Here is a 12,326-nt window from a genome sequence, read left to right as displayed (position 1 = left end):
AAAATCCGTTGCGTAGTTTTAAAGATCTAAGCATACATACAGAGAGACAGACAGGAAAGCGACTTTGTTTTATACTATGTAGTGATATTACATGTAAGTATCAACATTCACAATCAGTTGATGTACTTATTTGTCACAAAATATTTGGATGGGATGTTATTGCTATCTCGTGTTACTTTGTAAGTTTTGATGTTAAACGATGTTTTACAAAACTAATCTGTCGACAGTTGTCATTTTAATGTCAAACTAAGACTTGCCTGAAGGAATGTCGCATTACACACGCACGGTAAAGCCATTATGATAGCATGATAAATGACAAATGCTGCTGCTTGGCGCAGCGCAGCCCTTCGGCGGGCGATTTGTCATCGTTTGACGCTATGTCGTATAACGATGTTGACGGAAATGGCGGATTTGTGGACTGGAATGTCCTTTTTCATGTGTAATTCGAATAATAGTATGTAATTGTAATACAAGTTAGTAAAATATTTGGTTTTCGTATAAAATACCATTACTTATTTACTTGAAGCCGAGTAGATAAAGGAGAAGGTAACCAACAACAAGAAACTAATTTGCCCAAGTTATTCATCTATTCTTATATAGGTGGCAATTTTTTTTTTACAATCCTATGATTTATGCTATTTGAATTAGACCTATTGACTTGCTTGGTACCTTTTCGCCTGTGACTTATTTTAATACAATAAAAACCCACTGTAATAAAACAAAACAATAAATTGAATCGTATTATACACAATGCAGATCCAATTAATCAAAGATCAACACGTAATAATTTCCATTAATTGCATTCTCGAACGCAAATGCTAGGCGCCACGACGTGTGCTGACGCCACCATTTTAGCCTTAGCCGCTATCACCGGTGCAAAACGATCAAGATGGCGCTTGTTTAGGGGGAGGGGGAGGGGGGACGTAGTCTGCGCATCCCGGCGCTTTGATCTGCGCTCGAACGCATTGCGGGGATGCGCCAAGGAGCGAGATTTGTGGAGTGTGGTTTGGATAAATGGCTAAATTTAGCTCGTCTTTTAAGTTTTAAGAGCTTAGTGATAGCTCAACAAACACCAAAACTTACAAAGTAACCCAAGATAGCAAATGATGACATAAGGTAATTTTGGCCATGGTAATTTTTTACATACTTACTATATTTGTAGTTTCGTGTAAATCGGGCTCAACGCGTTTTTATAGAGTTACTTAAAAGCTATAAATGTAAAAAGAAGTATACATCTATTCAGAGCGTACATAACCGCGCTTTGGCAGCCTTCTACGTTAATTTATTTCCATCAGGTAGGCTTGCTACTAAAATGCTACTTTGATAGTTTTACTGGGCCTTCCCGCAAACCGAAAACCATTGCTTTGCATAGCAGCGGTTTCAGGTTGCTAACTACCTACTTTAGTGTGCATGGAGAGTCGGAGACCTGAGGTACCTGTTCCTATTTACCAAAATGCTAATGGAATCTCGAATCCGTGCACATTCTTCGTAGCTCGGCGTGAAGTCTGTTGGGGGCCTGGTTATTTGCGCACCGCATTACGGCGTGGATGGCGCGATATCGGAATAGCAACCTCGCCAGAGTCGCCGTGACCAAGTAGGGAAGTGTACCTATTGTACGCTTTCAGTGTGAGGCATACTGTTCAGTTACATTTCCGAAGGAAAGACAAGAAAAAATAAAGTTTCGGATTTGGGAGTACACGCAAATACAAACATTAATAACTGAACTAAGAAGTTTTACTATGGAGGAACAGCACACATTAAATACTAAAACAATGCTTAAATTGCAAAACTTATTTTGGTAATACTGGTTGAAGACTCCTCAAGATAGGGATTAATAAGGATACGTGGAATAATAAGAATGGGGGCTTTGCTCAGCAGTGGGACACTTAAAGCTACCTAGTAAATAAAAATAATAACTCTAATATAATATTAGCATTAAGTTGAACATCAGGCATGGGTAATCTCATGATTTATGTACCTAACTTAAGAGCTAACTATTACAGTTCTAATGAAAAATTTAATGGAAATTATGTATATCCAGGATGAATACTAAACGTAGAAGCCTAAAAACTTCCGCGCTAAGCCTAAAAACATACAGCTAAATACTCGAAAAGATCTTATTTTATCCTGAATCGCTAATGATGTAATGTAAATTAGGCTCGAAGTAATTTCCAATAGGTACACAAAATAATGCGACAGGTGATTTCTTGTTATCAAATCTTCTTGGTATGTAACAGCCAGATAATTGCATGATTGCTTCTTGTACCTTAATGAGACTCGATTGTGCTGTGATTGGTTTTTACATGAGTGTTCGGGAATGTTAAAATGTCATACGACCTCGGCGTAATCAGGGTCGTGTATAGTCTAACATGTAGGTATAAGTTATTATAACAATAATATTATTAACAATATTTTTTGATTGATTACCAGTTCGCGTTCAGTTGTTCGGAGCTGTCACCTTTTACGTTTAACTGACAGCCTGATATCGTCCGGCGGACTGGTAATCAGTACTCCCTAAGGTCCCATTTGGCATAAGTGAATCATTATCATTAAGATAAGCGTTAGTTTACCATGGAATTACTAATATAATAATAAGCTTATATTGAGGAAAAATAATCATTTTCTATTTTATTTCATTAATTAAATTAGCCTAATAGCTTGTTATTGGGGTGCGTATCATAATGAATACGCACTTTTGGTATAATTTCAGTTTACAAACGTTCAAAACGTATACTAATCTTATGTATAATGCACTAAATCTATATTTTCAATAAGTATAACATAAAAATAATATAACATACAATATACATACAGCTGTTTGGTATAACATACAAATAAACTAATTACATTTAATATAACATTCATTATGCATATGAATTAAAATAATGAATAACATCTCATATAAGTACATATCTGAACAAATCATCAGTAAAATTATTTGGATAGCTCAGTATTTCATAGGTCATCGAAACTAATTACTGTCAGAAAAGTAGGTTAGGTTAGGTTAGAACTGTGACTCCCCAGAAAAAGAAACTGCTACCAGAAAAGTAGGTTAGGTTAGAACTGTGACCCCTCAGAGAAAGAAACTGCTACTAGAAAAGTAGGTTAGGTTAGGTTAGAACTGTGACCCCTTAGAGAAAGAAACTGCTACCAGAAAAGTAGGTTAGGTTAGAACTGTTACCCCACAGAAAAATAAACTGCTACCATAAAAATAGGTTAGGTTAGGTGAGAACTGTGACCCCCCACAGAAAAAACTGCTACCAGAAAAGTAGGTTAGGTTAGGTTAGAACTGTGAACCCTCAGAGAAAGAAACTGCTACCAGAAAAGTAGGTTAGGTTAGGTTAGAACTTTTACCCCCCAGAAAAATAAAAGGTTAGGTTTATTGCGTGGTATTTGTTTTGTATATTATATTATTTCAACGTTATATCTTTTTATATTTATCATAAACGATATTATATGTAAAGTTCATTATACGTAATAGAATTATAGAATTCATTGTTATACGTATCACACGTTATACTTATTGCACGTTATGCCTTTCAGAATTATACTAATTGAATTTATATATTCTGAGCAATATATTATAGGTTTGTATATGTTCTATTACTTACCCTTGTTATTGTTACCTAACCATCAAATTTAATTAATTTATAATAGATCCCTTAAACTTTAAAGGGATAAGTTCGCCTTTGTGCTATTGACGAATGTTATTTTTCCTGTTTTGTTCTGATTTCTGTACAATAAAGTGTTTTACTACTACTACTACTACTAAATATTAACAATCCGGACAGACCGAGCTACTGTAATTGTAACTAACTTTGACAAGATCCAGCCCTTACATTAGAGTACAATAATTAAAACAAACAACTCTTCTACCGACAAACGGATCTAAATCACCCAACGCTCGCGATCCTAGATAAAAATTGTCACTGAAATTAAACGTCAGAACTTATATCACTTATCTGACACTGCCATAAAACAATTTCTCCATAATCGTGAGAACTCCACTATCACAGTTGGTGACAAAATGTGCAGTCAACGTCAAACATATGTTTATATTTTTCGCCTTATTTCAAAGGAATAAGGTGCATAAATGTACATTTTTGACGTCCACTATGTTTGCGGAATTTATAATTATTTTTTCCGCGACTGGGGTGGCAAGCACCACTGTGCGCTTAAACGCAAATATGATTTTAATGTGTTTTTTCACAAGTTCTGATGTAGATAAAAATAATTAGGGGCATGTCAAAGGGTGGCGTAATTGAAAGGTTATTTGTATAATTTTTAATAAACTCGGTTTTTAGGAGTTTTTATAAGAACCTACTTAATATAAAATTGCTTGACTTGTTGATCACAATCGTTGCAGATTTGAAAGTAAGTAATTTAGTAACCGGGGAGGGGAGAGTTTGGTTTTATAAGTAACTACGCTACCTAGCGCCAATGCAGGCACCAGCACTGAAGTGTCATTGTCAGGTGACAGTTGTCAGAGTAGTGAAAAAGGGGCTTGTAAACTTGTAAAGTGACATATTTTTTTATGATATAGGAGGCAAACGAGCAGACGAATCGCCTGATGGTAAGCAATTACCGTCGCCCATGGACACCTGCGACACCAGAGATTGCAAGTGCGTTGCCGATACTTAAGATGGGAGTACGCTCTTTTATTAAAGGTCGTATCGGTCTGGAAATACTGCCGGCGACAGTAGGCAGGAAGTTTCTTAAGAAACTCATAGTTGAGGACTGCCAACCATCTAAGTGAAACACATGAAACGTACATGTCAAATGATTTAGTCCCAAATCGGCTGAAGGATGGATCGAGTCTAGACGGCCGCGAATACCACGGAATGCTACTTATTTAGACTGCGTATAAATAGAATTGAGTGCAGATTATTTTGGGCACAATGGGACTGTGAACGGGCAAGGAAATCGGCAATAAATATAGGTAGATCAGACGACAGACAGACGTGATGGTATTTTAGTGTTAATAGCGACTGCAGACGACAGTGCGATTTATTATAACTTTTAAAAGCGCAGTAATAAATCTTCTACAGACAACGAACACTTACTTACTATTATACGTAAACACAATGAAATACCTAAAAGAAGGTTTATAATAATGCTGAGAGAAGCAGAAACGAAATATACCTACAGAAACAAATACTAAAAAATACGGAACCCTCGGTGGGCGAGTCCGACTCGCTGCAGTTGTCCAGTTTTTGAGCTCTAGTCAGACTTCTTTAGTTACTCTAGTTCGTTGAAACATACATTGATAAGTTGGGTGTCTATATAGTGGAACTATTTTATATATTTACATTATGCGACTGTCAAAGTCACGGTCGGCCATAAACCAAAGTTATGGCATCGTCAGCGCAACATACGAGCCAGATTAACATTCGTATATGTAATAATTGTTGTATGCTGCAATATTTGAGGAGTTGGGAGCGCTCCAAGTCTGAGGGTAGGTCCTCGTAGGGCGGGACCATATAAGTTTTTTAGGTATCCTTTTTTAACGGAAACGCTGCCAGTCTTGTGGGCACACTCCCAAGTGCCAGCGGCATAGGGGATATTTGTAGATATAATTTAGACCCCATAGGATAAGATAGGTTTAGTTTAATATTTTTATTTATTGTTCAGAACAGTCATAAATAAAAATATAGATAAGACTACAAAAATATATTAAAAAAAAGACCCGGAGGTTCATAATGTAAACATCAAATGATACAAAAGCGTTTTTTCGAAAAGAAACTAAGTAAAACATAGCTAATAATTCTAACTTATGTACTACTACTTATACTGATAATTTATGTTATCAATAACAGTTTGGATCTCGTATGTTCTTTAGTTATGTTGTTTTAGTTTAGTTTTAATTTGTATAAGTGTGGGATTAGGTATTGAGATTTTACACTTTTATATTTAGCATTGATCCTGAAAAACATAAATTTTTCGATATAGGTATATTTGGAATATTGGAATTTAGATGTAGGTAGGTATGTAGGTATAATCAAGAGAAAAACGTAAGATCTTTATCACAGAAAATACTATATGGTTAAAAGAAGTTAAAAGAAATTACCTATGTACTTATTGATTTATCACAATAGCTCACCTACAAATGTGCAAGTTGTAAGTTCCCAAAAAGAGTGACCTGAATTTTCAGAGAACATTCCAAGTTCTCCGAAAATTCAGGTCACAAACTGCAAAAAAAAATAAGTTTCAACAAAAACTGATACCGATTACCTATAACTTTAGTTCACATCCCTAAAACTACGCACAGCAAGACGCGATTTCCTTACGACCCACAACTCACATAACCCACCCTGAGGCGTATTCTGATTGTAATGATATATTAATAATTTGATCTTGTTTTGTTATTAATATGACCTGTCATTGTATTAAATAAAAAAAAAATAAAAAAAAAGAATAAACAAAAAGAAAACCAAAACAAAATAACTTAATATAATTTCTTTAAAAAAAAAAGGGAACCGCCTTCAAAAAACCAACCCACTGAAAAGCTCAAAATAATTTTTATATGGCACCCCTATACGTGTCCAGTCCCTATCCCGACGTAAACCAAATTTCTGCCAAAAAGTAATTAATACCTAATAATAAGAAAATTAATAATCATCCGGGTAAATACTTAGTTTTTGAAATCGGTGCCAAACCAAAATTTTAGAGAACCGATATTTTAGACAACGTTAGTTTACTCATTAATTTAGTTCTTGTAGGTTTGGAATGTTATTGTTGGTTTGGCACCGCCTTCAAAAACTAAGTAATTACCCGGATGATTATTAATTTTCTTATTATTAGGTATTAATTACTTTTTGGCAGAAATTTGGTTTACGACGGGATAGGGACTGGACACGTATTAGGGGTGCCATATAAAAATTATTTTAAGCTTTTCAGTGGGTTGGTTTTTGAAGGCGGTTCCCTTTTTAAAAAAAAAGAAATTATATTAAGTTATTTTGTTTTGGTTTTCTTTTTGTTTATATTTAATTTTTTTATTCTTTTTTTTTTTACTTTTTAGTAATAGGTACTAGTTTCATTTATTTTAGGATTTGGGCTAAAATACTAGTTTGTTAGGCTCTATATTTAGTTTTGGCCTAGTAACTACCTACTAATGTTGGTGATGGACTGATGGCCTAACTCGATGTTAATCGCGACAAAACATAATATGACGTTCCGGTGCTAAACGATTTGTATGTATATTGCTCCCACTTTACTGCCACTCCCACTTCCAGTCCCATTCCCAGTCCCAAGCCTGAGTTCCACTAGGTACAGCCAGGGTTCAGCATCAGCTCTATCTTGGGTACTGCTCTCCCAAGTGCTCATCAAGGCGCGTCGGATGACCAAAGAAGCGTGTGCCCATGTTGCACCAAACTTGAGTTCCACTAGATACAGCCAGGGTTCAACATCAGCTCTATCTTGGGTACTGCTCTCCCAAGTGCTCATGAAGGCTCGTCGGATGACCAAAACAGCGTGTTTCCATGTTGCACCAAACTTGAGTTCCACTAGGTATAGCCAGGGTTCAGCATCAGCTCTATATTGGGTACTGCTCTCCCAAGTGCTCATTAAGACGCGTCAGATGACCAAAACAGTGTGTGTCCATGTTGCACCAAACTTGAGTTCCACTAGGTACAGCCAGGGTTCAGCATCAGCTCTATCTTGGGTACTGCTCTCCCAAGTGCTCATCAAGGCGCGTCGGATGACCAAAGAAGCGTGTGCCCATGTTGCACCAAACTTGAGTTCCACTAGATACAGCCAGGGTTCAGCATCAGCTCTATCTTGGGTACTGCTCTCCCAAGTGCTCATGAAGGCTCGTCGGATGACCAAAACAGCGTGTTTCCATGTTGCACCAAACTTGAGTTCCACTAGGTATAGCCAGGGTTCAGCATCAGCTCTATATTGGGTACTGCTCTCCCAAGTGCTCATTAAGACGCGTCAGATGACCAAAACAGTGTGTGTCCATGTTGCACCAAACTTGAGTTCCACTAGGTACAGCCAGGGTTCAGCATCAGCTCTACCTTGGGCATAGAGAAATATAGTAAGACAAGAGTGCTCACTCCATACATCAGTTCAGACTATTAATTTCAGTGTCTACATCTAGCATCGAGTAGCGAAACTATTAGTACTGCTACTTGACAATAGATGTAGCACCGACCGGAAAGTCTTATGCTGTTGAGATAAGACTTTCCGGTCGGTGCAATATCTATTGTCAAGTAGCAGTACTGATAGTTCCGCTACTCGATGCTAGATGCTAATAGTCTTTTTGGTACTAAAACTGATGTATGGAGTGAGCACTCTATGTATTTTTTTCTCTATGCCTTGGGTACTGCTCTCCCAAGTGCTCATCAAGACGCGTCAGATGACCAAAACAGCGTGTGCCCATGTTGCACCAAACCTGATTTCCACTGGGTACAGCCAGGGTTCAGCATCAGCTCAGCTCCATGTATACTAAAACCTTCCCCAGAATGTAACAAACACTTTTCTGAAAACCGCATCAAAATCGGTTCAGCCAAACGCGAGATAATCGCGGACAAATATACAAACATACAGGTCAAATTGAGAACCTCCTTTTTTTTGAAGGCGGTTAAAAAGTGACATTTCTTTATCCAGAAACGTCACTTTTGAGTCTTTTGACACTGACAGATCATATCCATTAAGTACCTACAAATCCAAATTCATAACCTGTTATTACAATCAGAATACGCCACCTCGTATAGTTGTGTCGGTCAGTGACCCCGGCTATACGGGGTGTTGTATTTTATGGCAAATGCCTCAGTATTCGAGATTGAAATCGTTGGGGTAGTTTGCTGAGTTGCTTAGTTTTTCGTTACTGGGTAAGTAATAAATATCGAATGTTGTTTGTTAAGATAATTATAATCGAGTATATGGACGTTCTTAGTACTTTATTGTAACTACAACGTTTATTTAATTAAATAAATATTATAGGACAATTTTATACACATCGACCGATTCCCAGCACCGAAAGCTCAATAAGGCTTGTGTTATGGGTACCTACAAAACGGCGATATAATAATAGTTGTATATGTATAATTACTTATATACTTACAGAGAAAATATCCATAACTCAGGGACAAATATTTGTGAGAAACACACAAATAAACGCCCTTACCAGGATCAAACCTGGGACCTCCTCATTCGTAGGCAGGACCACTACCGACTGGCTGAGGAGGAAATCGATCAAGCTATGTTTCATTTTAGATATCAGAACTTAATTCCAATAAGGAAAAGGTGCTTATATTTGGGTATTGTAATAAAAGTTTATCTAAATCCAAACAATTTAAATATATAGTATAATTTATTCAAAACTAAAGCCATTATAAATTATTCATGCGTCAAATTGATTATGAGTATCATAACAAAAATTAACATTTTCGTGACAATGGAAAAAGTAGGGTAAAAGCGCCTATGGGCGATCAATCAACGCGGCAAATTGAAAGTTAATAATCGGGAAATAATTGACGATGAATATCTAAGCGGCGGTTGTGTTTGTTTTGGACGTAAATAAAATGGATTATTGTGTTTTAAGGCGTCGCTGGAGTGGTTACGTTTGAAATGACTTTTAATGATGGTGCTATTATATTGAGGGTGGGATCCGTGCGATGTGTTATTTTATAAATTAGGTACCTAAATAATCATTGAACATTGCAATCCCTTGTGACATCACTGAATAATGACCTACTAAAAATAAAAGTATCTATGTTATGACTGCTATGAGAGTTACTAAAAATAAAAGTATGCTATGACTGTTGTATAACACTGTTTGTTTTTGGTAAAAACCTAAAAAAAACTTATTAATTTCGCACTTGTTAGTTATTACCTACTGAAAATACCCATGACTACAACAATGTAAATGATTTTATTATAAATGTAATAGAAGGCGTTTACAACGTTAGCTGCGCCGAACCCGCGATAGAGGCACGCGTGCACTGACAGATGTCGTGCGCGTGCGCAAGCTTTGGCCTAGGGCTGTCACCTTACAGGAATAGAGATTACAAAGTTTCTTTACTGCACAAATTTACGAATTCTTTTTATAAAAGAATAATTATACCATAATAAAGGTGGAGAAACAAGCGGCCTTTTTGCTAAAGAACTATCTCTTCCGGATCTGCTTTAGAGCGGAGAAATAAAGAGATAAATCATAAAGACCTTCTTTTATTTTAGTTTCTCTTATTTCCTACTCTCATTTCACCCCAATTAGGAAGCGAATTCCGAAACAAAGACTATCGTATGTTTTAATTGATTTGTGATAATAATGGCAGTGCTGCCGGTGTCATGGAAAAGTGTGAGCTAGTTACGATGCAGGTTTTTAAAATCCGTCTAAGTCAAGTCTGCATTTACCGCTTAAGAATGGCTTGACAACCGTAAACGTCATATTTTCGTATGAATTTTGAAAATTACATTTTTTGTGAGAACATTTTCAACGCACATCCCAATCCCAACATTTTAACATACCTACTTTCAATTTGCGACAGCCCTAACCGCCATATAACTTCCTCTATTTAACCTCAACCGCGACGTTTTTGTCTAAGTTTTTATTTAACTTACTGCTACTAATATTATGCTTATGCTTTTTCACTTATCTCCTGATGAGTAAAAAAATGTTTTTTGTACAGCATATGGTGGCGCGTGCCCACATTGCGTCGGATTTTTTCCGCATCCTATTTGAATTCGACGGCATGTGCCGGCGCAGATATTGTTTTTTTGACGCCGTCTGGCTTGTGGGCAAATAAAAGCATAATCAAATGAAGTAAGCACCTTGACGGTGACGGATTCTTATAACGAAATTAGTATTTTATCAAAATTATCTAGACATACTGCGAATACAGCGCTTGACGGTTTAGGTACCTACCTACATGGTTACGATAACTATATGTCTTTAAGCTGTTTTGATTAGACAAAAATAATAAATTAATATATAAAAACTACACAATGGAAAATTATAGGTACTAAGTATAAACATATCGATCTGTTTTACTCTGTGGTTTAGTTAACTAGGTACCTATATAAAAAATAATGTTTTGATTTAATAAATTTAATTTCAACAATTAGGTAACTAATAGTGTAACTATTATGAAAACAAATGTAACTTCATGTAAATAAGAAGCATTTAGGTGATATAGGTACGCAATTTATTATCTTTGTCTCAACTTTAATCAACTATAAAGTTTATAGTAAAAAATGACAGAAGATTTATTTTTAGAAATCGATTTAAATATTTCTAGTAAGTATCTACTTTCTACAGCGTAGTACTTTGCAGTAGGGTAAGCACTCCGATGGTGGACCTTTTTTCCAAACTTTTTTAAGCGCCTTCTGTCGCCTGCGCATAGACGACAGTCGCTTAAGACCCACATTTTATTTTGTAACCACGAGGGTGCCGATTATATTTTTAAACACTTTCTTAAGTATTGTAATTAATGTGCGGGGGATTAGCACTTTTTAATTACATTTTAAACCCGTTGAAATGTATATTTTAGTTGTGGTTAATTTAATAACTGGGGAAGTAAGAAAAGGGTTAATTTATAAGACTTCGAAATGCTTTATTGTTCGTTTACTACACTCTTTTCATTTATTTAATCTTTTTGAGCTTTCAAGTACGATCTGATTTTCTAAACAAGTATGAATAAATTAAACACTAATTAAATCTGTTGTTTTGTCACAGAAAGCAAAAATGAGTTTGTTATTGTTAACCTTTAACTTTATTATCTTTCCTTATACATATCATCTACGAGTACCAAATTAAATTATTAATACAAGTTTTATTACCAGAACCAGCTACTTCAGACAATTATGACCAAAATTATATTTATATGAGACCGCCCTTGAAGAGCCTAGTCATAAACAAAACAAAACAGACAAAATCAGTTTGAATTTTTCATAATTAGGTAAACGACCCTAACTGTGATTAGGCGTATATAATACAGTGATATTGAAGAAAATATCGCGAATTTTTTTTTATAAAGTTAATCGAATCGAATACCTATTTCCCGTTTTCGAAACCGCACGGGTTTTGTTTCCGAATATAGAGATTTATTTAGAAAACTTTACGGTTTTATTCCCATATGTTTTATCACCATCACGCGCGACATGTTTTGAACTTTTTGAAGAGACATAGGTGGCCAGTTCGACCGTACATTTGACATGATGTAATTTACTTGTCATTCGCGCGTGCATTTCACTCCTACTTGTTCATACACGCATTGGCGCGAGCGAGACGCACGGGTGTATGATAACAAAATCACATCCTTATTAAAAGACAGATAGTAATTTCAATTAATCTCAATAGTTTGAATTGAACTATATTTTGATGG

The 12,326-nt window shown here is 35.9% G+C and overlaps 1 protein-coding gene and 1 long non-coding RNA gene across 4 annotated transcripts in view; one reads left to right on the top strand and one right to left on the bottom strand.

Annotated features, from left to right (window-relative positions):
• LOC134655053 (protein prickle) overlaps positions 1-12,326 on the bottom strand; it is a 407,966-nt gene that overhangs the window by 75,672 nt on the left and 319,968 nt on the right. The gene's annotated exons all lie outside the window — the stretch shown is intronic.
• On the top strand, positions 2,925-3,340 carry LOC134655170 (uncharacterized). The gene is made up of 3 exons (XR_010097416.1): positions 2,925-3,003; positions 3,062-3,225; positions 3,288-3,340. It is a non-coding gene; the product is annotated as an uncharacterized LOC134655170 (long non-coding RNA).

The sequence above is a fragment of the Cydia amplana genome, chromosome 16, assembly GCF_948474715.1.
Source record: "Cydia amplana chromosome 16, ilCydAmpl1.1, whole genome shotgun sequence".
In the NCBI taxonomy this organism is placed as follows: Eukaryota; Metazoa; Arthropoda; class Insecta; order Lepidoptera; family Tortricidae; genus Cydia; species Cydia amplana.
The sequence above is the reverse complement of the archived record's forward strand: the minus strand, read 5'-3'. Positions and strand labels throughout refer to the sequence as shown.